General features: G+C 41.3%; 1 protein-coding gene and 1 pseudogene across 4 annotated transcripts in view; both read left to right on the forward strand.

Annotated features, from left to right (window-relative positions):
• CTNNA2 (catenin alpha 2) overlaps positions 1-25970 on the forward strand; it is a 1186106-nt gene that overhangs the window by 949643 nt on the left and 210493 nt on the right. The gene's annotated exons all lie outside the window — the stretch shown is intronic.
• LOC142460727 (peflin pseudogene) lies at positions 15037-15724 on the forward strand (annotated as a pseudogene).

Genomic DNA, 25970 nt, shown 5'->3' on the forward strand with positions numbered 1-25970 from the left:
AGGTACACTCTTCATTAAAATGAAAAATATTAGTTGAGCTCATGCTAAGGCGGTTATAACTTTTGGGTCTTGTCTGTGGGGTCTTTGGATTTTAAAAATTCATTGAAGAAGGGAGCTGTTTACTGTTGTGCAGAGAATTACTGCTAGTAGATTGTCAGACACGGCAGAGAAATCCTGTGGCTAGCGTACCTGCCAGAGCGGCTTGAACTAGAACATGTAATATTCATTATGTGCATTATATGTACCAAATTTTGTTCCAAGTTCACTAATGTATTTAATCATTAAAAACAAACCTATCGCTACCCAAAACATGGGGTGAATACCGGACTAGGGAACATCACGTGGCTAGAGAGAGAAACTTGAACTTAACTTTCTCTAGAACTTCGTTCCGCCTTTCTTATTAAGCAATGTGGCTGTTAAGTTCCCTGGAGTCCATTTTGACTCAGAGTGACTCCAGGTGATGGCACAGAGGTGACTCGTAGGATTTTCTTGGCAGTACTTTAATAGAAGTAGATTTTAAGGGTTTTTCTTTTATCTTGTGGAACCACTAGATATCGTCAAACCACCAACCTTCAGGTTAGCAGCTGACCACCTCATTGTTGAGACAGCAGGGTTCCTTTGCTGTGCCATGCTTGGTCTGTCACAGTGGTTTTCAACCTTCCTAATGCCAAGACCCTTTAATACCTTTCCTCATGTGGTGGTGACCCCCAACCATAAACTTATTCTCGTTGCTACTTCATAACTATAATTTTGCTACTGCTATGAATTGGGCGACCCCTGTGAAAGGGTCACTTGACCCCGAAAGGGGTCGCAACCCACAGCTTGAGAACTGCTGTTCTATAAGTAGCTACCCTCAGTCTTTATTGGTTGAATAGTTTTCCTGAGGGTCATAAAGCTTTTGAAATGCGAGAGTTGATGTTTATATCTGGGGTCAGATGTGGGCGTTGATTGCCATGAACTTGAGTTGTTAGCTTGTACCATATGCTCAGAAGCTGGAACCCCATGACAATGGCCAGATTCTGCTCCTGTACCTTTGTGTTGTTGTAAGTTCTCTATTTTCCTTGGAGATTTCCTTCAGTATGGTCATGCTCGTGTTCCACAGTTTTTCAGATTGTCCGGTATTGTGAATGCTACCTGTTTAGGCACAGCCCCGCTGACATCCTTAGGAATAGTAGCAGCACTCAGAATCATGCTATCTCATGCAGGGTATGGGGGTGCTACTGAGACATAGAATGAGTGGGCTCAGATATTCAGACCTAAGATCAAGGCCACTTTACATGCCATTCAACTAAAATGTTTTTACTGTTATTGTTATAGGTGTACCTCAGTGATATGGCAGGTTCAGTTCTATACCACTGTAATAAAGCAAATGTAATAAAGCGAGTCCCACAAATTGTTAAATTTCCCTGTACCTATAAAAGTTATGCTTACACTAGATTGCTAAAAATATGCTAATCAGAACCCGAGTCTTCGGTGAGCGGTCCTCGTTTTGCTGGTGAAGGCTCTGGCCTGGCTGTTGAGGAATTCCAACTACTTAAAGGGATGGCTGCTGAAAGGCAGGGTGGTGATGACAGTTTCTTAAGTTAGGATACAGCAATCCCTTGCGTCTTCCTGTCACTTGAACACTTAGAAGCTACTGTAGGGTCATTGATCGGTAAATTTCAGTATCATCATATCTTGGGAAGAGGAAGGACGAGCAGAGGGAGAGAGAGGGAGGAATGAAGTCAGCAGAGCATCCAGAGCACAGACATTTACTGATTTAGTTGACCATCTTCTCTGCCACGTACAGTTCATGGTACTCCAAAACAATAGCATTAGTGAAATCAAAGACCACAGATGACCATAACAGATATGATAATAGCGAAAGAGCTTTAGGTACATTTAGAATTATCAAAATGTGACACAGCAACAAAAGTGAGCCTGTGTTGTTTAAGAAATGATGCCCACAGACTTGCTCCACAACAGGGTTGCCACAGACATTCAATTTGTAAAACTTGCTATCGACAAAGTGCAATGAAACAAGGGACACCTTGTTTAGTTGCTGTTGAATGAACTCCAGTTCATGGCGAATCTATCAGTGCAGACTAGCAGTGCTTGTAGCGTTTTCAAAAGCAGATCCCTGGACCTGTATTCTAAGGCACCTCTAGTGGGGTTGAATCATTGACTTTTATGCTCGTAGTGAAACATAGACTCTGTGATTTATCAAAGCTGATTTGGTCACCGATGCAAAATTATCTGTTAGTTCTCAATGTCTTACAAGAAATTAAATGCAGCAAATTTCAGTGCTTAGACTTTAGAATCACTTAGCTGTACTTTTGAAAGCCCAACCAATTATATTTTAGCTATATGGTCTTTGACAAGGTACTTAAATACTATGGGCTTCAGATTCCTTAGCTATAAAATGGACGTGAGGGGTGGGGTGATAGATTTTCATTAGGCACTTAGGGAATTTGATTAAAAAAATGTGTGTAGAAAGTTTTTAAAGTACAATGCTGATGCATAATAAGCACACAATAAATGAATTTACCATTTATTTTATTAATATGGTGTTTTATTACTGATGAAGGGGGAACTATATTTATATCCATCCTGTCTTTATAAGTCCATCATAGAATATTCTCAGCATTCTCTTTCCAGACTCTGCTTTATGTTTTTACCAAGGCCTGATGTTTAGTTTCATCTAGCAAATCTTGTGAATTAATTATGAAATCACATTTTTGTTCCTTTTCTTTCCACTTGATAATAAGATTCCATGCAACGATGCTCCACATTTCTTCTTCCCCCCCCCCCCCCAAGGCGTTTAACACTTCCTACTACTCCTCTTTCCCTTGGTACATCTTTCTTTCCTCAGATTGTGTTTAGTTTCTTTTGTCTAAACGTTAGGGGCTCATCAAACACCATTGCTTCCACTTGAGGAGATTCAAAAGGGCGGCCTACTGTCAAAAGTGGGAAAAAATATCTTCCTTGTAATTTTGGTTCATCAAAGACGCAATCCTCTAGTGCCTTTCTTTAACTTGCTACTTTCTTTTAGAATTTAATTCTACTAGTGATGAACTTGATATGAAGAGATGTCTATCTATGAGTCTATCCAAACTCATTGTCATGTAAGCCTTGGCTGCACAATGGGCTACACATTGGACCACTAACCACACAGTCAGCAGTTTGAACCCACCACCTCTTCTGCAGGAGACAGATGAGATGTTCTACTCCCACAAAGACAACAGACTTGGAAACCCATCACGATGAGTATGAGCCAATATCACTCATAAAAGTGCCAAGACACTTAATAACAGCAGCTGCAGAAATAAGTTTTTGCATATTTTTTCTAAGTTCATTCCAGGTCTTTGAAGAATTAAATAAGCCTTCTACTGTACTGGTCTTTAGAAATATTTACACTAATTATATTTAGGTCAGTTGATAAGTTAACTCTGTTAGCATCGAGGGACCACAAGAATAACTTGGATGTTTCAATTATTCATATAGTGATGTATTTTGTGGTTAACATGATTCAATGTCTATTAATCAGAGGTAGACTACTGAGGTCTAATTTATGCATAGTTAGAGAGTTAAGTAAAGTTTAAGTAGGCTGTTTTATATTGGAAAGAATTTCCTGGATCTTGGAGACCAATAAAAAGTAATTATGTAGGAAAAAAAACCCACCTAATTAATATTTCCTAAAATACCTAGATTATTGTCAAATCTACAAAATATGCTTTTACATTTAAATGTGCTTGGTTGCAATTGGCTAGTGGGCTTGATATTCCGATTCATTTTTCAAAATTCTTTCTCTTTAACCTTGAAGAATCCCTTCCACTGTTATTTGTGAAAAATACTTCTTAAAAAAAAGAAAGAAAGAAAAATCACTTCTGTAGCAAACTGCTTTCTGGAAATCAGTGGCCCTTCTCCTGTTTGGAAGGGACCTTGGAAGCTCGCTTCATTCCACCCCACACCGGAAGCTCTAATCTTCCTCCTGCAATTTAGGTAACTGCAAGGTCAGCGATTGTCTCTCCAGGGTATGTATTAGGATCTTATGGGAACTTTAAAAAGTAGATGTCCAGGCCTGATGTCTGCTCCAACACCTCCCTTCAACCACTTCGAATAACACTGGTATAATTGGCCTAAGGTTGTGTCTGACGCTGTCATTAAAAAAACCTTTCTAGTGGCTTCCAGTGTACCACGAGGCTGAGAACCATGGAGCCAGTTGATCTACTAGAGCCTATGATGACGGGACAGAACTAGGTAGCCGAAAGTACCACCAATCATTGTTACACTGGATTAATTTTAAATAAATATTAAATCCTGAAATATTAAAGGAGTGGTGTACAGTTCTACACTCAATACCGAGGGACTCTCCTTTGTCACCCAGGCATTTCAAGCTGGATCTAGGAATCAAATGCCTTGCAAAAATATTGAGGCACTTAGGAAGCATGTTGGAAATGACAGCCTCATTGCCTTGTTCAGTGCTCAGTTTCCTAAACTGGAAGTTACTTACTCTGCACGAACACCTGCTTGACACTTCCTTGATATCCTCCTTCTTTCCTGGGCTTCTGAGAACTACCACTTCCTGTGTAAATTTCATCTGCCTTGTCCACAAGAGGGAGAAATGTGAGACTTTCTACTCCTGCAAAGAGTGACAGTCTCAGAAACCCACCAGCGCGGTTCTACTCTCACCGAAGAAAGGGTCATGATGACTCGCAATTGACTCGATGGCAGTGATTTTATTATTATTATTTATTATTATTATTAGTGTGTGTATAATATTCCTGGTTTCCCTTTTAGACTTTGTGCCAGTGTGTGCATGTGTGTGTGTGTTTATTCTAATTTATTCACAAACAATAACATCATAATTGTTTTCTTAAGGAATTCATCCAGACATCTTCCCAGTCCCCAACTCAACACAATTGCAATACAGTCAGAAGGCACTCCCTCATTGCAATTCTGTGGCAAGGAAGCTTTTAATGGTGGAGGATACATTGAACTGGTACTTGTTTGTGTCTTGTTTTGATTCCCATAAGACAGGTCACTCAATCTTGGTATAAGGGTACAAAGTCTTTGGAGGCTAGGCTGAACTCAGTAGCAGTGTGTGCAAGTTTGGGGGCAGGTGACGATTTGGGACTTGGTCAAAATGTCACTTGCCGTGGAAGATGGGAATGCTAGAGGGGTGTGCCAAGATTGAAGAGGATTTCCTTTTCTCAGAGTGTGTTGGAGAGCCTTTGTTAAATAGATTCTCCTGAGGAATAGCTGTCAATCCAGTCTTCTTTTATTTAGGAAGGACGTAGGAACCAAAGTCTGTTGTCCCTAATCTTGACTGACAGCCATCAAGCTAGCAAATATTTCCATGGTCTTTTGAGAATTATAACACATATTTAGTATGCCTCTATCCTGTTCAACCGGTATGCAAGCACTGTGAGGGCTGTTTAGATCTTCACATGAAGCTTTCAGAAGAATCAAGGAGCCGAAACCCACAGTGTGAATGTTCTCAAGAAATGTCCCGATTTCCACGGTGTAGATTGCTTTTGCATTTTACATGTGACCACAAATAATGCTTCTCGGGCTTCGATTCTACCTAATGTTAGCGATCTCAGGGAACTTTTTGCTTCTACATTTAGGATTGTGATGAATGTTCTTATACTTGTACAGGTGCTTTTATTTTTCTAAACTCTGGAACTTTTTGTACAAGTGTTTTCTGAACGATGAGATGAGTCAGAGACGAAAATCTGTCTCAGTGCTTTGTGGTCACACTTCAACTAGATCTTCAGCACCAGCCTTTGTTCCAAACAAAGCTGACTTTTTGGAAAGCCAGTTCCCCTTCAGAAGACTGATATGTTTCACCTTTTCGGGTAATCACCTGTTCCTCCAGTTCTTACAGCCTTGCTGGAGAGGAGTACCAGCTGTGCGCCTTGTTAACAATGGACTGCTTGCTGGAGGTTGTGCAGCACATTCCTGGCATCTACTTTGCTAGGACATCATTCACTGTGCAACAAAAGTTCGGTTGGTGATTTTTTTGTTGTTTTTTACAGGTCAGTCAGTTTATTTTATAATTGTAACTCACGTACTGGGCCTTGGGACCAGCCTTAAAGGCCTAGAGAATTAACATGGTTAATTGTACACCTGCTATGTGCTCAGTATCTTAATAACAGGATCTGCTTACATCGAGAGAACAAATCTGAGAGGCAGGAATCAGCACAGTTCACTTATTTATTTAAAGAAAGAAACTGAGTCTTAAGCTGGTAACATTACTTGTCCCTGGTTGTAGATATCAGTACAGGGGAATAATCTGAGATCTTAACTTACAAATTCCTGGTATCACATTCATTTTTCTCAAAAAATGCTGTTGCTTCAGTGTGTGGAGTCTTCAGAGGTATAAGTAGTCTCTCTTTCTCTCTCTCTCTCTCTCTCTCTCTCTCTCTCTCTCTCTCTCTCTCTCCCTCCCTCCCTCCCTCTTTCCCTCCCTCCCTCCCTTCCTCTGATTGATTTTCATGCAGTATTGAAGTATGTTTATATCCAACATCAAACCCAGTGCTTTTGAGTCAGTTATAACTTTTAGTGACTGGCAGGACAGAACAGAATAGATGTGCCTCACAGAGATGTTAAGGCTGCGAATCTGTATATGAGCCTCATCTTTCACGGGGCAGTTGGTGAGTTAGAACTGAGGACTTTTCAGTTAGCAGCCAAGTACTTGACCACTACACCAGTAAGGCGATGTTTGTGTGCATGAAGAACAACAACATCAAAAACTGCCACTGAGCGGATTTCAACTCATAGTGACCATTTGTAGGGGTTCCAAGAGTGTAATCATGATTGGAGCAGACAGCCTCTGCTCATTCAGGTTTTGAGAGTAATTGTGGCTGGTTCAATCTTTTGGTTTTTCCATGGATATAAATATCATCCAGGTACATGATCCTGTCTCTCTTGTCTTTAAAAACATTAACTAAAGAATGATGCTAGGTCATTATCAGCCTCAAAAGTCACTATTAATCTTGAGAGTCGTTTTGTGTGATGAAAAGACAGAAACGAGTAGCTAACACACAAGAATTGCAGTACACACATTCTGGAGATTTTGTCTGCAACAGTGTCTTCTCTCTGTTCAATGTCCCTTCTGGTCAGGGAGTCACCATTCTGTCCTTGTAGCAGTCCTTCTCCTCTCCTGTACAGCGAGGGTCCTTTAAGTCTCTCATCGTTGATTTTGGTTGAGCGTTTGACCTCTGCTCTAAAATTTTCATTCCAGTTTTTCTCCCCACTTTTTTTTTTCATCTTTTCCCTGGTTCTCAGAGTTGGCGCTGTGAAGCTGTGCTTTCTTGACACCTAGAGCCATCATCTTTGGCCTCTTTTCCACTACCTTTTCATACGTCGGGTCACTAAGGACCCTCCGAAAAGTCTCTTCATTTAACATTTCCCTACTGGTCTCCTCAATGGCTGTTTCATTCTGTGTTCTTTAAAATTTTGTGCTATCTTTATTCAGTAGCATAGACATGTGATCTGTAGGGGGGAAAAACAAAACAAGACACTTATTTAAAGGTCAGCAAGTCCAGCTCGTCTATCCTTCAGTGATTATTACAGTGCCTTCAGTGATTATTACAGTGTCAGTCATGTTTTCAAGTTATGTATAGGCCCATATAAGTTGAAGGGAGCCATCTTCACAATTTTCATTAGGCCCATTGTTACAGCCACCGTGTCCATCCATCTCTTTGAGGGCTTTCCTCCTTTTAGCTGCCCCTTCTCTTTACCAACATGATGTCCTTCTCGAGGGACTAGTGTCTCCTGAAAACATGTCCAAAGGATGTAACATGAAGTCTGCCCATCCTTGACTCTAAGGAGCACTCGGACCATACTTCTCCTAAGACAGATTTGTTTGTCATTTTAGTCCATGATGCTTTCCACGTTCTTGACCAAATGAATCAATTCTTTGATCTTCTTCATTTAATGTCCAATTTTAACATATATATGAAGCAGTGGAAAATACCGTGACTTGGGTCGGGCACACCTTAGTCCTCAAAGTAACATCGTTTCTTTTCAATACAAGAGTTGTTCTGCACCAGATTTACTCCATGTGATGTAGTCATTTATCTCCTAACTTCTTTGAGCATTGATTTTGGATTCAAGCAAGACAAAACCCTTGGCAACTTTCAATCTTTTCTATCAAGATACTACCTAGCGGTTCAGGGAGGAGGATTTTGGTCTTTTTGACATTGAGCTGTGATCCATACTGAAAGCTACCATCCTTGATCTTTATCACTAAGTGCCTCAAGTCCTTCTCACTGTCAGCAAGCAAGGTTGTGTCATCTGCACATCGCAGTTTATTACTGGAAATCCCGAGACTGCATTCTTTTTCCTCTAATCCAGCTCCTCTGATGACTTGCTCAACATCTAGATTGAAGAAGTATAGTGAGAGGCTACAACCCTGAGAAAACAAGAAGCATGGTGAAAGATTCAACACCGTTCTTGATTTGAAACCATGCAGTATTCCCTTGTTCTGTTTGCACAGATGTCTCTTGATCCATGTGCAAGTCCTCCATGAGCACAATGAAATGTTCTGGAACTCCTATTATTTTCAAGGCTATCTACAGGTTATTAAGATCCACACAGTTGAGAGCTTTGCCACCATCGATAAAACACAAGTCGATAAAAAAACAACTTTCTGGTATTCTCTGCTTTCTGCTAAGATCCTCTGACAACTCTCCATCAATATACTGCTTTAACCGTTATTGGACAATCTTCAGCACAAAATTGACTTTCATGTGATATCAATTTATTGTTCTATGATTTGAATGTTCTGTTGGGTCATCTTTCTTTGGCGTAGGTACAAATATTAATCTCTTCCAGTCAATTAGCCAAGTGAATCTTCCAAATTCCCAGTGCTTCATGAACTTGTTGAAACACTTAATTCATATTTCATCAATTCTTGAAGCTTGATTTTTGGCTATTGCTTTCAGTACAGCTTGAATTTTTCCTTCAGCACCATTGAATCTTGCTCATATGCTACTACCTGAAACGATTGAATGTAGACAATATTTTTGTTCTGTGAATCTGTGTATTCTTTCCATGTTCTTTTGATGTTTTCTGCATCATTAAATATTTTTCCCATAGAATTTTTCAAGATTACAATTCAAGGTTGGAATTTTTCCTTAAGTTCTTTCAATTTAAGATATGCTGAGCATGTTCTTATGGGATTAAGGTTGTTGAATCCCACCCAGATTGCTTTTTATTACCGATTGGTTTTTCTCATAAGATCACATTAGGGGAGATCACTATGTACCTGCCACATTGCAGCACTACGTAACTGCCAAGTCACTGAGAGTCATGGCGTAGCCAAGTATATGCCTATTGTGGTAGCCACAACCCAATCCATAACAATGGGCTCCAAAACACAGGGAGGGACTTGGGAAAAACCTTCCTTCCTTCTTTCCTTCCTTTTTAATCCTTCATCCTATCTAGAATTATGAGGGCTGGGTTCTTAAGAATTTCCAGAGGTTTTCATGTTTAGATAGCTTTCAACACCAAATATTCCAGCAGGACCTGTGTTATTAGCTTTGATTTTACTCTATGAAGTTTGTTCGGGGGCTTCTTATTTGTATCATTGAATTATATTAATAATCCTATGGACTAGGTCTTGTTTTTCTATTTCAAAATCAGTGAACCAAGAAATGATAAAAAATATTTATACATCTAAATTTTCTTGGCGCTTTGCCCAAGAAATCTTGGAGGTGCGGTGGTTAAGTATTTAGCCACTGAACCAAAGGTCAATAGTCCCAACTGCTCTGCTGAAAGGAAAAAAGACTTGGTTGTCTGTATTAGGTTAATCTGCAGACCAAGACCTGTTTAGAGTATTGAAAATCAACAATGTCATTTTAAGGACTAGGGTGCACCTGACCCAACCATGATATTTTCTATTGCCTCATATGTGTGTGAGAGTTGGATATTGAATAAAGACTACCAAAGAATAGATGCATTTGAACTGTAGTGCTGCAGAAGTATATTGAACTTTCCATGGACTACTAAAAGGACAAACACCTGTCTTTAAAGCTTCCTTGAGAATGATTGGGGCAAAGAATGTGCAGATGTGCTTTATACAATTGGTGTATGTATATGTATGGATTGTGATAAGAGTTGTATGAGCCCCTAATAAAATGTTTAAGAAATTTTTTAAATAAATAAATAAAGAAGTATAGCCAGAGTGGTCCTTAGAGGCAATAATGGTGAGATTTCATGTTACATAATTTGGAAATGCTGTCAGGACAGATCAGTTCAGGACCAGGAGAAGGACGTCAGGCGTGGTAAAATAGAAGGACTATTAAAAAGAGGAAAGCCCTCAAGGAGATGGATTGACAAAGTGACTGGAACAATGGGCTAAGCTGTTTATCAACAGCTGCCCCCAGTCACCCTTAGAAGTGTGTACACCAACAGCTTAATCAGCCCTTAAGAGAATGGATTAAGAAAGGATTCAATCATAGCTAGAGTAGAGGCCCAATGTCTGTCTGCTACCTTAATATTTAACAAATAATATATGTACATGAATCTATGTCCCCATTGTTATATATAAATATATTTACATATATAATGCCTGTATTTAAACCTCTATGAATTCCTTTGCTTCTTCTTAGTTCTTTCCTCCATTTCCTTTTACTTTCTTTTAAAAAAATCATTTTATTAGGGCCTCATACAATTCTTATCACAATCCAATTGTGTAAAGCACATTTGTACATTCATTGCCCTCATCATTCTCAAAACATTTGCTTTCAACCTAAGCCCCTGGCATCAGCTGCTCATTTTTCCCCTCCCTCCCCGCTCCCCACTACCTCATGAACCCTTGATAATATATAAATTTTTATTTTGGCATATCTTGCCCTGTGTGATGTCTCCCTTCACTCACTTTTCTATTGTCTATCCCCCCAGGGAGGAGGTCACATGTAGATCCTTGTAATTGGTTCCTCCTTTCCAACTAACCCTTCCTCTACCCTCCCAGTATTGTCACTCACACCATTGGTCCTGAAGGGATCATCTGCCCTGGATTCCCTGTGCTTCCAGTTCCTATCTGTACCAGTGTACATCCTCTGGTCTAGCCAGATTTGTAAGCTAGAATTGGGATCATGCTAGTGGGGGAGGGGGAAGCATTTAGAACTAGAGGAAAGTTGTATGTTTCATTGTTGCTACATCACACCCCGACTGTCTTGTCTCCTCCCTGCGATCCTTCTGTAAGGGGATGTCCAGTGGCCTACAAATGGGCTTTGGGCTTTCACTCTGCATCCCCCTCCCCCCTCATTCACTATGATAAGATTTTTTGTTCTGATTATGCCTGATACCTGATCCCTTCGACACCTCATGATCTCACATTCTGGTGTGCTTCTTCCATGTGGGCTTTGTTGCTTCTCAGCTAGATGGCCACTTATTTATCTTCGAGCCTTTAAGACTCCAGACATTACATCTTTTGATAGCCAGACACCATCAGCTTTCTTCACCACATTTGCTTATTCACCCACTTTCTCTTCAGGAATTGTGTCGGTAAGGTTAGCATCACAGAATGCCAATGTAATAGAAGAAAGTATTCTTGCATTGAGGGAGTACTTGAGTGGATGCCCAATGTCCTGCTATCTTAATACTAAACCTATGAATATATGCATATAGATCTATCCACATATATAAATATACTTGCACATGCACATGCCTTTATTTAGACTTCTATAAATGCCCTTTGCCTCCTAGCTCTTTCCTCTATTTCTTTTGACTTTCCTCTTGTCCCATTATCATGATCAGTCTTCATTTGGGTTTCAGTAAATCCTCTTGGTTACATTACCCTTGATCACTCCCTACCAGGCCTCCTACATCCTCCTCACCATCAATTTGGATCACTTGTTGTTTCCTTGTCCCTGGGTTTGTTAATACCACTTCCTTTTTCCCCACCTCCCCCTCTCCCATGTCCCCTCAGAACTGTTGATCCAGTTGTTTGCTCCTCCTGATTCTTCATTCAGCCTATCTTATTTAGAAAGACCTGTGGAGATAATAGCATGCACAAACACAAAACAGAGAAAAACCAAGCAACAATATACAACAAACCAATGACAAAAAACAAAACACAACAGTAAAGAAAAACTTATAGTTAATCCTTTTACTTTCTTCTTGTCCCACGATCATGTTCAACCTTCATTCGGCTTTCATTAATTCCTCACAGCTACATAGCTCTTTGCATGCCTATCTATATAGGCAGAATAAACAATCCCGAGGAGAAAACAATGGAACCAATGGTTGCTGGGGGACATTGGGGAGGGGGTTGTGGTGGGAGAAAGACAGTGGGAAGCCAACAACCCCAGGGAACAATAAGTGATCTGAAATCAATGGTGAGGAGAGCAGAGGCTATGGTCTTTTAAGGGAGTGGATTGTCAGGTCTTTGCTCCCAGCGTTGTTAAGTTAAAAATCAAGTGTTTAACTTGTCTGCCACCAGGATTCCTTAATGGTGGCTTAGTTAATATTTATTAGTAGAAACACCTCCAATCTCCCACTTTAGCAAGTAGAAGCCTATCGCAGAGGAGACCTTGGGTGACAAGAATATACCTTTCTGCAAATGGAAGACATTTGGCATTTGTTGCCAGGAGATGTATTTTTTAGGCACCATACTCAGCTCTCTCACTGTCAGAGTCAATGTTGACACATGGTCACCTCCAGTGGGCTTCTGAGACTGGCTGTTTATGGTGTAGAACATCCAGCCTTTCCTTATGGAGCTGCTGGTGATTTTGAACTGCAGACCATGTGGATGGCAGCTCAACTCATCCACACTACAGCACCAGGGTTCCTTTGGGCACTGTGGACACCTTGAAAAAGGCTGACACTGTCTCCTGCTCCCTTTACATGCTTCTTTGAATCCTGTGGATTTGTTGATGCAGCTAGAAATCAAATTTGTGCTTTGGAGGCAAATTCTGGCAAGAAAAAGAAAACACTCTTGTCTTTCTCCAGCCTGCCTTTTCCTTCCTTCTCTTCCAACTTCTTCTGTATATCTCTGAAATAGGGGATTCAAACAGATACTCAGCCCAATAATTTCACTTTTTATCATTTAATTTTCATTTTATGATGCAGTTAGAATGAGCTCTTTATATGTTTAATAAACCCAAGTCTTCAGTAATGTTTTCCCGAATTTCATATTTTTTTTCCAGAGTGATATGGTGGGTTTATTGCCTTGATCTAAAAATGAAGATCTGATATGAAATACTAATCGTGGGTCCCAGGTGATTGCTTAATGCTGTGTTTTAATACTTGTCGCATGGAGACCACTGATTATTGGGAGCTTGTCTGCCTCCATTTGTGGTGATTTTCTTTGTTGTTCCTGCCTGACGCTTTCCTCTGAAAATAGAGGAATAACCCCTTATGTGCTCTTCCTCAGTACCCTATATTGTAATCACTATATTTCTGTTGTAATATTGATTTGGAAAACTCCCTGACATTCCAGGGTCATATGGAAATCTGAATCCTGCTAGAGGGAGTCATTTTAGTCATCACTGAAGTGATTTACACGGAATTTTCCACCTAAAGGAAAATCTCAGTAAATCCAAAATATAAGGAGATGATCTAAACCGAAATTATGCCCTTTTCCCCAAGCAGAACCAAGAACACACAGCCTATCATTCTAGTTACTTTTTCATTTCTTCATGCCTTAATTGATAAACAGTATTGTTAATAAAATAAGAAGCACAGAAGATCTATGCTTCTGAAAGTTTATGGACATCTTGTTTGAGGCAAAGTTCTTTAACATATCAACTGTTTTAGAATGTACTAGGGGAGCCTATTAATTTAGAAAAGAGAAACCATGAGTGATAATTTGCAAAATAAGACACCTTTTAAAATAAGCATTTCTTCTTAAAAAACTGTTTTATTGGAACTTAATCCATGTAGCATTTCTTTTTAAAATTTGTTTTCTACATAATTTAAAAAATATGCCTGACTTTGGATGTTCAGAGGGAAATGGGAAAAGTGTGTTTGATTGATCCATAAGGTGTTTACGGCTGACACAGCATTTGTCTGGGGGTTCAGTCGCGATGTTAGTTCTATGTGATGTCATCTCTCTAAAGTCCCAGCAGGATTTCCATCAAAGATCTCAATGAAAATAAGATTTTAGATGCAGGTTCCCCAGGGAAGTCTGCATTTTAGATAAAAAAGAGAAGACTGCATTTGGTATAATAGAGATAATGCACTATCCTTCCAATCAGTTGTGAACAAGTGGGTGATATTCATGAGACTATACTAGCTATATGTAGTTATATCAAGGTGGTTACATGATTTCAAAGCTTAGATCTCATAAAGCATCAACTTAATATGGAACTTCTGTGTTCAGACAATTCAGAACTTGATTGATACCTGTCCAAAGTCTAACTGAAGTAAACATTCTTTGGAGAAAAAAAATTAAAAGACTCCATAATAAGAAAGCGATAGAGCTGTGATTCAAGCTTCGTAACTTTATACCCCAAAGGCACCCCGATTTAAATCCTGACCTCCATAAGTCATTGGCATTACTCTGCCTCACACACACAAAAGAACATATGCTGCAAATATTGGCAAGAACCAAGCAAGATTTGTAGGGAAGTTGATAGCACTGTGCTAATGTCAATTTGCTGATTTTAATAATGGACTCTAGTTATGTAACATGCCACCATTGGGTGAAGCATGTTTTGGGTGTGCAAGGTCTAACTGTACTGCTTTTACAATATCTTTTGATTTAATTATTAAAGCTCACTCACTGACATAGAGTAAATTCTGTTCATAGGCACCCTATAGAGCGGAGCAGCACTGTCCCCTTTGGGCTTCTGAGACTTTAAGTCTTTATAGGAGCAGACAGCCTCCTCTTTCTCATAGGGAATGACCAGTGAGTTTAAATCACTCACTCTGTGACTAGCAGTTTAATGCACAGCCCACTGCACCACCAAGTTTCTTTAGAGTCAATAACAAGTAAATTAATAAATAAAAAGAAACACTACCTCTCTGTTAATTATGTAGGAAATTGTTGCTCAGATCCTTTGTTTTTGCTAAAGAGTGTCTTAAGACCTAGCAGTTACGATGTCCAGCTACCCGTACGGGCAGGGCTGCCCAGGAGCTGCAGGGCAAGCTACTACCCTGGGACCCCATTGCGGGGGGCAGTATGGAAGCAGAGTACCCCCTGGTGGTGGCGGTTTCGGGGGCCCTGCCCCTGGAGGGCCTTATGGACCACCATCTGGTGGCGGACCCTATGGGTCACCCCAACCCTGGGGGACTTCCCTCTGGAATGCCATGAGGACCATATGGCGGTGCAGCCCCTGGGAGCCCCTATGGTCAGCCGCCTCCAAATGCCTACAGTGCCCAGCAGCCCGGGCCTTATGGGCAGGGCCCTCCATATATGTTTGACAAGACCAAGTCGGGACGCATCGACATCTACGGTTTCTCAGCCCTGTGGAAGTTCATCCAGCAGTGGAAGAGCCTCTTCCAGCAGTATGACCGCGACCGCTCGGGTTCCATCAGCTACTCGGAGCTGCAGCAGGCTCTGTCCCAGATGGGCTACAATCTGAGCCCCCAGTTCAGCCAACTCCTGGTCTCCCGCTACTGTCCACTCTCCGCCAATCCCTCCATGCAGCTGGACCGCTTCATCCAGGTGTGCACCCAGCTGCAGGTGCTGACCGAAGTCTTCAGGGAGAAAGACACCACTGTCCAGGGCAACATTCGGCTCAGCTTTGAGGATTTCGTCACCATGACAGCCTCTCGGATGCTCTGACCCCGCGCATCTCCAGATTGGCCTGTTCTGGGCCCCTGAGAGTGGGAGGGGCATGTGGGCCTCCCCTTCCCCAACCCTTCCTAGCAAAACCTTCTCCCTGGACTTCTACAGCACGCTTCCCAGGAGGGCGGGGGCTCCTGCGTCAGAGCCACCAAACAGGTGGGTCCAGGCCTGGGGAAGGACTAGGCAATGGATGTCCTGACAGCCCTAGGCAGCAGAGTCACCAGCTGTGGCCATGGATTTAGGGTTCAGTCAGCTGGGCTCCGCCCATACTCTAGTAGCACTCCCTCCTCTGTCCTGACACCAGTGGGAAGCCCTTGCTATCAGCTACACCCCTCACCTGTGCGTCCTCCCTGCTGAGCCCCAAATCTGCGAAGTGGGATCTGACCAAGCCAGAGAGAGCTGCCTGCCCCCCGGCGTGTTTACACTTAGCCCCACCCCCCACCCCCCATCACTCCAGCACGTCCTGGGGTGGGGGGACCTTCCAGCTGCCTGGAGGGACTGGGGCCAGGCTGCCATGCTCCCAGCTTGGAGTCCCACTGGCCTGCCATGCTTGGCTGACAGTTGCCACCTCCCACGGCCAAGGGGTGTGTGTGTGTGTGGGGGGGTTGTTTATCCACTTGTCAGGGTATGTTTTGTGTTGTTTCTGGGGCCAAACGTCCAGTGAAAGTGTAAGCTTCAATAAAACAATGAGGTGTCTGAAAAAAAAAAGACCTAGAAGTTACAATTACCATGTGATTTTATCTTGTCGCTTTCTAAAAAGTATCCCCTGTGGATCTTTTTTTTTATGTATTTAATTATTTTATTTTTTTAACGATTTATTGGGGCTCATACAATTCTTATCACAGTTCATACATATACATACATCAATTGTATAAAGCACATCTGTACAGTCTTTGCCCTAATCATTTTTTTCTTCTCTTTTCTTTTTTTACATTTTATTAGGGACTCATACAACTCTTATCACAATCCATACATATACATACATCAATTGTATAAAGCACATCCATATATTCCCTGCCCCAATCATTCTCAAGGCATTTGCTCTCCACTTAAGCCCCTTGCATCAGGTCCTCTTTTTTTTCCCCCAGTCCTTGGTAATTTATACATCGTTATTTTGTCATATCTTGCCCTATCCAGAGTCTCCCTTCCCCCCTTCTCTGCTGCCCCTCTCCCAGGGAAGAGGTCACATGTGGATCCTTGTAATCAGTTCCCCCTTTCCAACCCACTCACCCTCCACTCTCCCAGCATCGTCCCTCACACCCTTGGTCCTGAAGGTATCCCTGTGAATCTTTTTTTTACACTTTACCCAGTGATTAGTCCATTGCTGCCAGTGTTCATGGAACTCCTTGTGAAAACTTGCTTTCCGGTTCTGGCGAGCCTGGGACTTATTCTTTTGAAAATTCCCAATCAATGTATATTTACACTTTAAAAACAAGATAAAATATTTAGGAAGACATCTCACCAGAGAAATAAAAGACTTAGATAAGCAAAACTACAAAACATTATTCCTTCTAAGAACCAAGCATAAACCTTACAGAAATGGAAAAAACTTACCATGTAATTAGATAGGCAGAATAAACATTGTGAAGATGTCAATGTTACAAAAATAATTATAAAGCCAATGCAATTCTCATCCAAATTACACCACAATTCTTCAAAGAAATCGAAACCTAAACACCAAGTTTACATGGAAAGGAAGAAACCCAGGATAAATAAAGTTCATTAAAAAATAATGAAAATGAAATAGAAAGTCTTACCATTCCAGTCTTTAAAGCTCGCTTGACAGCCACAGTAATCAAACCATCTGGTACGGTACAACAATAGATATGAAGATCAATGGATTAGAATTAAGAACCTAGAAAAACAACCAAGAACCGATTGACACCTAATTTTTTTATAAAGGGCTAAAACACATTAAATGGGCAAGAGGTAGCCTTTCAATAAATGGTGGCAGACAAACTGAATCTTCACCTACTAAAGAATGAAACATGACTCATACTTCACACCATGTACCAAAACAATCTCAAGACCTAAATATAAATTGCACAATTATAAAAACCATCAACGAAAAAATAGGAACAAACTCAAGGAACCTAATACAAGTCATAAACGCACTTCTGAACATATGAAACATATCCATAATATAGAAGACAAAATAAAGAACGGGGATCCACTAAAAATACTATAGCTCCGCCCATCAAAAGACTTCATCAAAAGAGCCAACAGAGAACCCACTGATTTAGAGAAAATATACTGCAGTGCTACATCAGATAAAGGGCTAATTCATAAAATCTTTAGGAAACTACAACATTTTAACAAGAAAAATGGAAATCAGCCAAACAAAAATTAAGCATGAGACACAAATAGTTAATTTACCAAAGAGGAGATCCGGGCCACCAAAAATGATATGGAAAATATTCAAGATAATTAAAAATAAGACAAATACAAATTAAAACAGTGATATATCACCTCTCATGGACACTCTTACCACAATTCAATAAAATAATAAATGCTAGAGAGGATTCAGAGAGACAGGAATGCTTTTACTTTGGTGGACAGACTTTAGATTTGAAAGACCCCTATGGAAATCAGTATGTATTTCCTTAAACAAATATAAGTACAATTATTTTATGACCCTGCAATCTCTCTACTGGGTATATACCCTAAAGCAGTGGTTCTAAATCTTCCTAATGCCACCACCCTTTAATACAGTTCCGCATGTTGGGGTGATCTCCCCCAAACATAAAATCATTTTCGTTGCTACTTCATAACTGTAATTTTGCTACTGTTATGAATTAGGCAACCCCTGTGAAAAGGTTGTTCGAAACCCCCCAAAGGGGTTACAACCCACAGGTTGAGAACTGCTGTCTTAAAGAAATCAAGACTACAATATACATAGACTTATGTATATCTATGTTTATTGCAGAAATTTTCATAATAGCAAAACCATATAAACAACCCTAAACCCAAATTATAGAGGAATGGATAAACAAGCTCTGGTACACTCATACTATTGAAAATTATGCATCAATAAAAACAATCACAACTCTTTTAGACATTACAAGAAGTTGACAAATCTGGAAAGCATTATGCTTAGCAAACTCAGTCAATCTTAGAGAAATATTTAACAACACCATTGCTATAAGGAAAAACAAAGAAAACAAAATGTGATTTACACCAATAGACGAGACTTTGATGGCTATGAGGAGTCAAGGGAAGGGGGACAGGAACAAGGAGAGGGGAGGGATAAGTCACTGAGGAAGGAGGGACGAAGGATGTCAGGAGGTGGGGAAGAAAAAGAACCATCTTTATGGAGTGTTTAACAGGATATTATTGTGATTTCATTTCTTCAGATAGGCTGTGTAAATACACATAGTATGTTTCTTTAAAAACAAACAAATAAACAAACCCTTCGAATTCCTTATCACTCAGTCCTAAATAATGGTATGAGTGGCCTTAACAACAAAACAAGGAAAGTAAAATTGAAATAAACTTGGAATCGCTAATGACATATAAATTAATTTCAAACAAACAAATAAATAAAAGCAACTTGGCATTGGAAAAGTAAGTCAATAGTAATTGGGAGCAAAGAGTTGAGTGTAAAGCAAAAAAATAAAAACTATGGCATTGAGAATACAGGTGGCACTAAGATTTGCACTGTTTGCACGTAATAACAGTCACAATAACCACATTCAGTGTAGGGTTATTCCAAGTTGTAAATTTGGAGATAGATTTATGTAGCTAAGTGTCCTGAATGTGGTGACTATAGATATAGGTTTCACTTCTGTGAGGTACTATTTTTAAGACTAGAACCAAGCTCTGTAGATTCCAAGTTTAATACCATCTTGAAACAACAAGCATCAAGTGCTTAGCACTGAATCTTTGAGATCGTAAGTGATCTGTAAAAATTAGCAGTTTTCATTCTGATGGGATGATGATGATGATGATGATGATGATGATGATGATGATGAAATGTGTCATTGAGCAAGGGGCCTTCCTTTTTTTGAGTTCTTTTTTTTCCCCCTAGACCATAAAACAGAGATTGAACAAAACCAGTGATAACTTTTTTAGCTCTGCAATTGACTGACTCTGGGGTGGGTGTTGGGAGGTAGGGTGCAAGTGTGGAGGGTACACTGGGGACAGGCACAGTGCAAGTGTGGAGGGTACACTGGGGACAGGCACAGTGCAAGTGTGGAGGGTACACTGGGGACAGGCACAGTGCAAGTGTGGAGGGTACACTGGGGACAGGCACAATGCATGTGTGGAGGGTACACTGGGGACAGGCACAATGCATGTGTGGAGGGTACACTGGGGACAGGCACAGTGCAAGTGTGGAGGGTACACTGGGGACAGGCACAGTGCAAGTGTGGAGGGTACACTGGAGACAGGCAAGATGCAAGTGTGGAGGGTACACTGGGGACAGGCACGGTGCAAGTGTGGAGGGTACACTGGGGACAGGCACGGTGCAAGTGTGGAGGGTACCCTGGGGACAGGCACGGTGCAAGTGTGGAGGGTACACTGGGGACAGGCACAGTGCAAGTGTGGAGGGTACACTGGGGACAGGAAAGCTTCCTGTTTCCTAGGTGACTGCTTAGAGTAGCCTGGTACTGCACACAGCCGTAGTACCTCCTCTTGATTTATCTCAGATCAAGCCTTTTCCTCGTTTGTTGTTTTTTTTTTGAACCAGAGTCTTGATCATTTTGCTAACATCTCCAGGTTCCACTGACACATAGTCTGTCTTATAAACATCGTGGAGAAACTGTCTTCAGAGTTCATTATGTAGCTGAGCAGCCAGAACCACCCGGTAATTGATAACTGTTTGATAAATAGACTTGTGTCTCCCAGTCTGAGGAGTCGAAAGTCAAGTTTGTGGCAGGCCAGTTGCTGCAGAATGTCAGTTGCTGAAAAGATAAACAGGCTTTTCCAGCGGAAGGAAAAGAAGTTCGTGAAGATATTAGCTCATTGCCTTTGGTCAGGCACATCTGACATGAATCCACCAGGTAAAAATTATCTGGACAGAGCTGCTTCTGGAGAGTTGATACTAGGAGTTTTCTTCATGGGTCTCAAGAGTGACAAGCCCTGAGTAAATAGGAATCTGCCTTCAATATGCCAGTGAAGTGTGGCTTTCAGGGCCACGGGGGTTTTGCTGAACTGTGGCCTGTAGCGTGTTTGCCTGTGGAATGTGTACCCCCCTCCCCCCCATCATGTAAGCCTGAGTTTCGGGACAGGAGTGGAGGTTTACAGGAGTAGGAGGCTGACAAGGATCCTACGATACTGGTTGATGGGAAATCATTAAATAAAAGAGGTACCACCATTTTACTAATATCTTTAATTATCTCCATGTCTTATTGTTTGCTTCCATATATCTTTTCATTATATTTTGGCAATGTCTTGTCAACTTGTATTACCCTTAAAAAAGCACAGTGTTCTAGAAAGAGGTACTACTATCCTTAGACATAGATACGAGTCTCCCCACCTGACCCCCATGCTTTAGAGGTCTCTGTTTGGGCCTCCTCTCGTACTTTTCTACCCACATGCCTTTGGAGAGCATGCCCAGATCCTCCCCTCCCCCCTCATGTAGACCACATACACATCTCTGTCAAATCGCCCAGACTCTCTTGTAGGCTAGCTATGATTGAATCCTTTCCTAATCCATTCTCTTAAGGGCTGATTAAGCTGCTGGTGTGCACACCTCTAAGAGTGTCTGGAGGCAGCTGTTGAGAAAGGGCTGAGGTGCCTCCTTATCAGGCAAGGTAGGAATGAGGCTGGAAAGGAGCCAGAGGTCCAGAGGATCAAGGTGTAGGGCCATTGGCCCACTCTCCTCTACCTTCACATTTACAGAATTTAAGGAATCACTCAATTGCACATTTGAATTGGACTTGAGTCTAGAACCCTAAAAATGTTAGGCATAAACATGGGAAAAGCAAACAGAACCCCCATTCCCATCTCCCCTTCTTCCCAGGGGCTTGTTTCATAACACCATTTAACGGTGTTATATCGACTTGCCAATGAGTCTTGGCAGAAGGATGGTTGTTATCCCCTTTCATCAATTTATCAAGGTAATTCAATTAATTAAGTAATCAAGATAATTCAGCACTTGTGTAGATATAGAGAAAATATATAAAGCTTACAAATTAGCAGAAAATAGCTCTTTAAATTGTGATGAAACCCAGAAAAAATTTGGATTCATATTGAGACACAGAACAAATGGGAGGGAATTAATTTTCAATGAACTCTTCAAGTTGTCTAAGCATGTGACATTTAAGCAGAAACTTGAAGGGAGAGGGAGGACCACACAACAGTGGTTTGGGAAGGAGAGGTCCAGCCCAGAGACAAAGGGAGCCAAAACTGTAAAACAGGGATTAGAGCCAGATCATATAGACCCCTGACCACAGCCCACGAAAAGGGATTTTCATTTTTAAAATCGTTTTATTGGCATGCCCTTCACATGTCACACAATTTCATATCAGAGAAGTTGCGCAATCATTACCTCATCAATGTTAGCACTTTCTTCTCCTGCTTATTGTTGTTAGAGCCCGACCCCCCTTTCTCCCTCGCATGCCCCTAGGGAGTTATCAGTCTCGTTCTGTCTCTATAAATTCACCTGTCTTGGATTTCATATGCAGACAATCATAAAAAATAAAACAGGAAGCAAACAAACAAACAACCATGAGAAAAAAAACACAGCTGAGTAAAGGAATTTATACAAGGATAGGAAGCCTTCAGGCCAGAATTCAAAAATTGTTGAGTTGTACAGACTAAACTCAAGTGACTGGATATTATTCATACAAACAATGGGGATTGGCGATATGGTAAAACTTCTAATAATATTAACTCACAAAGGCAGAACCATGCCTATGACTAATACGTAACATAAGAAAGCAAGGAGGGCATTTAAATTGTAAATATATGGTCATCCAAGGCCACCACTATTAGATACTCTCAAAGCAAGAGATTGAAACCAAAGTCCAGCGATTGCCAATCGCATGACCTGGGATAACAGTCCTCTTCCCACAGTAGAACACTCCAGTCCCAAGCCCAAGTCCCAAGTAGGTCACTTCACGAAACCTTTAAAGTTGAGTTTGCCGTAAAGTCCAGTTCCCTTAGTGGGATTTCCACCTCAAATTTTTGCTGTGGCCTATGAAGGTATTGTGAAGGAATTTGCATTTTATCATAATTGCTTGGAAAACCATAGAGGTCTCTATACGTATTATGATTTACGCTTAAGAGACTATTCTGAGTCTCATGTAGTAAATTTCTGGAAGAGCTGCTAGAGGAAGATCAATGATGGAAACCTTAGGTATACGTCAAAGAGCCGTGGTGGTGCAGCAGTTAAACACTTGGTCGATATCCAAACAGTGGGCAGTTTAAACCAGCTGGCCTATCTATGGGATGAAGAGGCTGTTTGATCACAGCCTCGGAAGCCAAGCTCTTGCAATTGAACTACCATTAATGGTTGCAGAAAACAACAACAGCAACTAAACGTCCTGCCACTGAGTCCACGTCCACTCCTGGTGACCCTCTAGCAGCCTTAAAGGTAGCACTGCACTTGTGGCTCCCCGAGACTGTCACTCTGTACAGGAGTCGAAGATGGTGATTTTGAAATGCTGAATATGGATGAGATTAGCAGCCCAGTGCTTAACCATGACGGTACTGTTACCCCTTTAGCTTCATCGCAGTTCCTACCACGCAGAATTATAGGATTTCACCTAGAACAATTCTCAAACAAAGAGGAGGTCTTGTCTGTTATACCCTATGCCTAGAGCCAGGGAAGTAGCCCCACCCCATTCTCTGAGTATTTGGTGCTCAATTTCCTAGAAGAAAAGATGATTTTGCGCAACTCAGGTTTAGATTTTTTTTTAATACAGAAAAATATAAAGGGGGGACCATGAGGACATATAATTTTGATTTTCCTGCTCCTTTCTGAAGATGGGTTCCCACAACTCATAGGTGCAGCAGTTAACAGCTGAAAGGGAAGGAGCAGTATTGGGGTGGGAGGGCTCAGAGGACACTGACCTCCAAGAAGGTGCTGGCGTCCAACGTGGCAAAGAGACACGGCTTAGATAGGGATCCTCAGGCATAAGCGAGGATGGAATGATTGTGAGCTACATGAGAAGGCGATTTGGCAGAAACATTCCCACTGAACAGGCAGATTGGGACTGTTATATATTTTAAGGAACAGGCTTCCACTCATTACTGGCACACACACTTTTAGGCTAGGAGGTAATGAGGTCCGATTCACCCTACCCCACTTCATTTTCAATCTGTCAGTAAATATGCATGAAGCACCTTCTGGGTGCTCACTGCTTAACAACACCAGCAACTCCGTTTTGGCAACTTCTGTTTACAAATTAGGGAGCTAAGATTTAAGCTTGTTTGGGGCACTAATTCAGAGGAGGCCCGGAGTTGTGCACACAGTTAACACCTCTGGCTATGGATCATCTATGGATGAGGCTCAATCTATCTAGAGGCACCTCAGAGGAAAGAGCTGGCCATCTCCTTCTGACAAAGCCGCTATTGAAAGCACTAGGCAGCACAGCTCTCTGACACATGGCATTGCCACACATCAGAGTGGACTTGAGGGCAGTTGGTCCTTTTGTTGTTTTCTTGTACTGTTGTTGTTATCATTGTCAGGTCGCTGGTTCTCCCAGATAGCGATCCCAGGTAACAAAAAAGAAAACAAAGTATCTCTGTGCTCACCATCATGGCTGTGCTTGGGCCCACTGTCGTAGCTGCTGTCATCCATCTCTGAGATTCTTCCTCCGTCTTGCTGATTCTCTACCGTGAATGATGTCTTCTTTTCCAGGGACCAGATGCACTGTTAATGTGTCCAAGAAATTGAGACAAAGTCTCCCCATCTTTCTTCTATGGAGCTTTCTGGGTGTACTTCTTTCAGGACAGATATATTTGTTCTTCTGGCAGTCCATGCCAGATTCAGTAGTCTTTCCTACACTGTAATTCAAATGCATCAATGCTGCTTTGATCGCCCTTAGCCATTGTTCAGCATTTGTATGCATATGAAGCAATTGAAAATACTAATTGAGGGCAACTGAAGAACCTGAACCCTTATGTAAACACTAGAGAAGGCTAATGCCATTCGGAGAGGGAGCTTTCCCCCTGGACTAATAATAACGGCCCACCTTCTCAAGCTTCAGACTGCTGAGCTATGAAGCTGGGAGTCAGTTGATCCCTGGTGACAGGAACAGAGGAGCAAGTATCTGAAAGGTCAAGTTATTGTGCCTTGAGCTGCTGACACGTAGCTGAAGCGTTACCAAACAGAATACATAAAATGAGCAAATATTTGTAATGTCCACACGAACAAGTTTCCTCCACAATGCTGACGGTCTTTGAGGGTTTCGATAATGGATCATTTCTAGTTCTTTATTTTTCCATTTGTATTTATTTTATGTTTTTATGAAATGATGATAAGTGGCCCCTATAAAATGCCTTAAAATTATGGAAAATGATTGCATGTGAGGGAGATACATGAGACTCTCTCATCACCCACAGAATTACAGCCTTGGAAACCCACAGGGTCAGTCCCTCCCTGTCCTGCAGGGGTGTTCCGAATCAGAAACAACTTGGAGGCGTTGCATTTGTGGAATTCATGTTTAGATGAAAGTCTGGAGATTTTGAAGGAGTTTTAGACCTGGAACTCACTGCCCCCCCCCCTCACCAGGGAAAGCTTGATTAGATATTGGTAGTGGTGATGAATGTAGTTTCTTCAATTTTAGGAGATGAAACAATTTTTAAGATATCAACGAAGGAAGATCAAGAGGGTCAGGCACAAAAATGTGTTCAAAGGCCTGTTTCTGATAACCAAGGGCCATCCCAGGTTTGGTTAGGAATTAGTTTGCATGTTCATTAAACTCAATTCTTTATCCTTGCTCAACCCAAACAAAATAATGTTCAGAATTTTGATCACGGGTCCTTGAAAATTCGAGATCACAACATTACCTGATTTAGCAGGTCAGAATGACGTAGAGAAAGGCCTTCCATTCCTAACTCAAAGGTGTCTGGCAGCCTAGAGATGGAAGTTCCAGATTATCTGAAGCTTTGGGCCATGACATTATGTTTTAATAGTTTGTGTTAACATTTAAAATAAAATGATTTTTATGGAGACATTTCAATCTTGGACTTAAAAGAAAATCCAGCAATCTGTATAATTCAGCCCATGTTCCAGCATGGTCCTGCTCAGCCAGATGGCAGGCATGCCTGCCCCTCTGAACAATCCATTTTCCAT

The sequence above is a fragment of the Tenrec ecaudatus genome, chromosome 11 (assembly GCF_050624435.1).
Source record: "Tenrec ecaudatus isolate mTenEca1 chromosome 11, mTenEca1.hap1, whole genome shotgun sequence".
In the NCBI taxonomy this organism is placed as follows: Eukaryota; Metazoa; Chordata; class Mammalia; order Afrosoricida; family Tenrecidae; genus Tenrec; species Tenrec ecaudatus.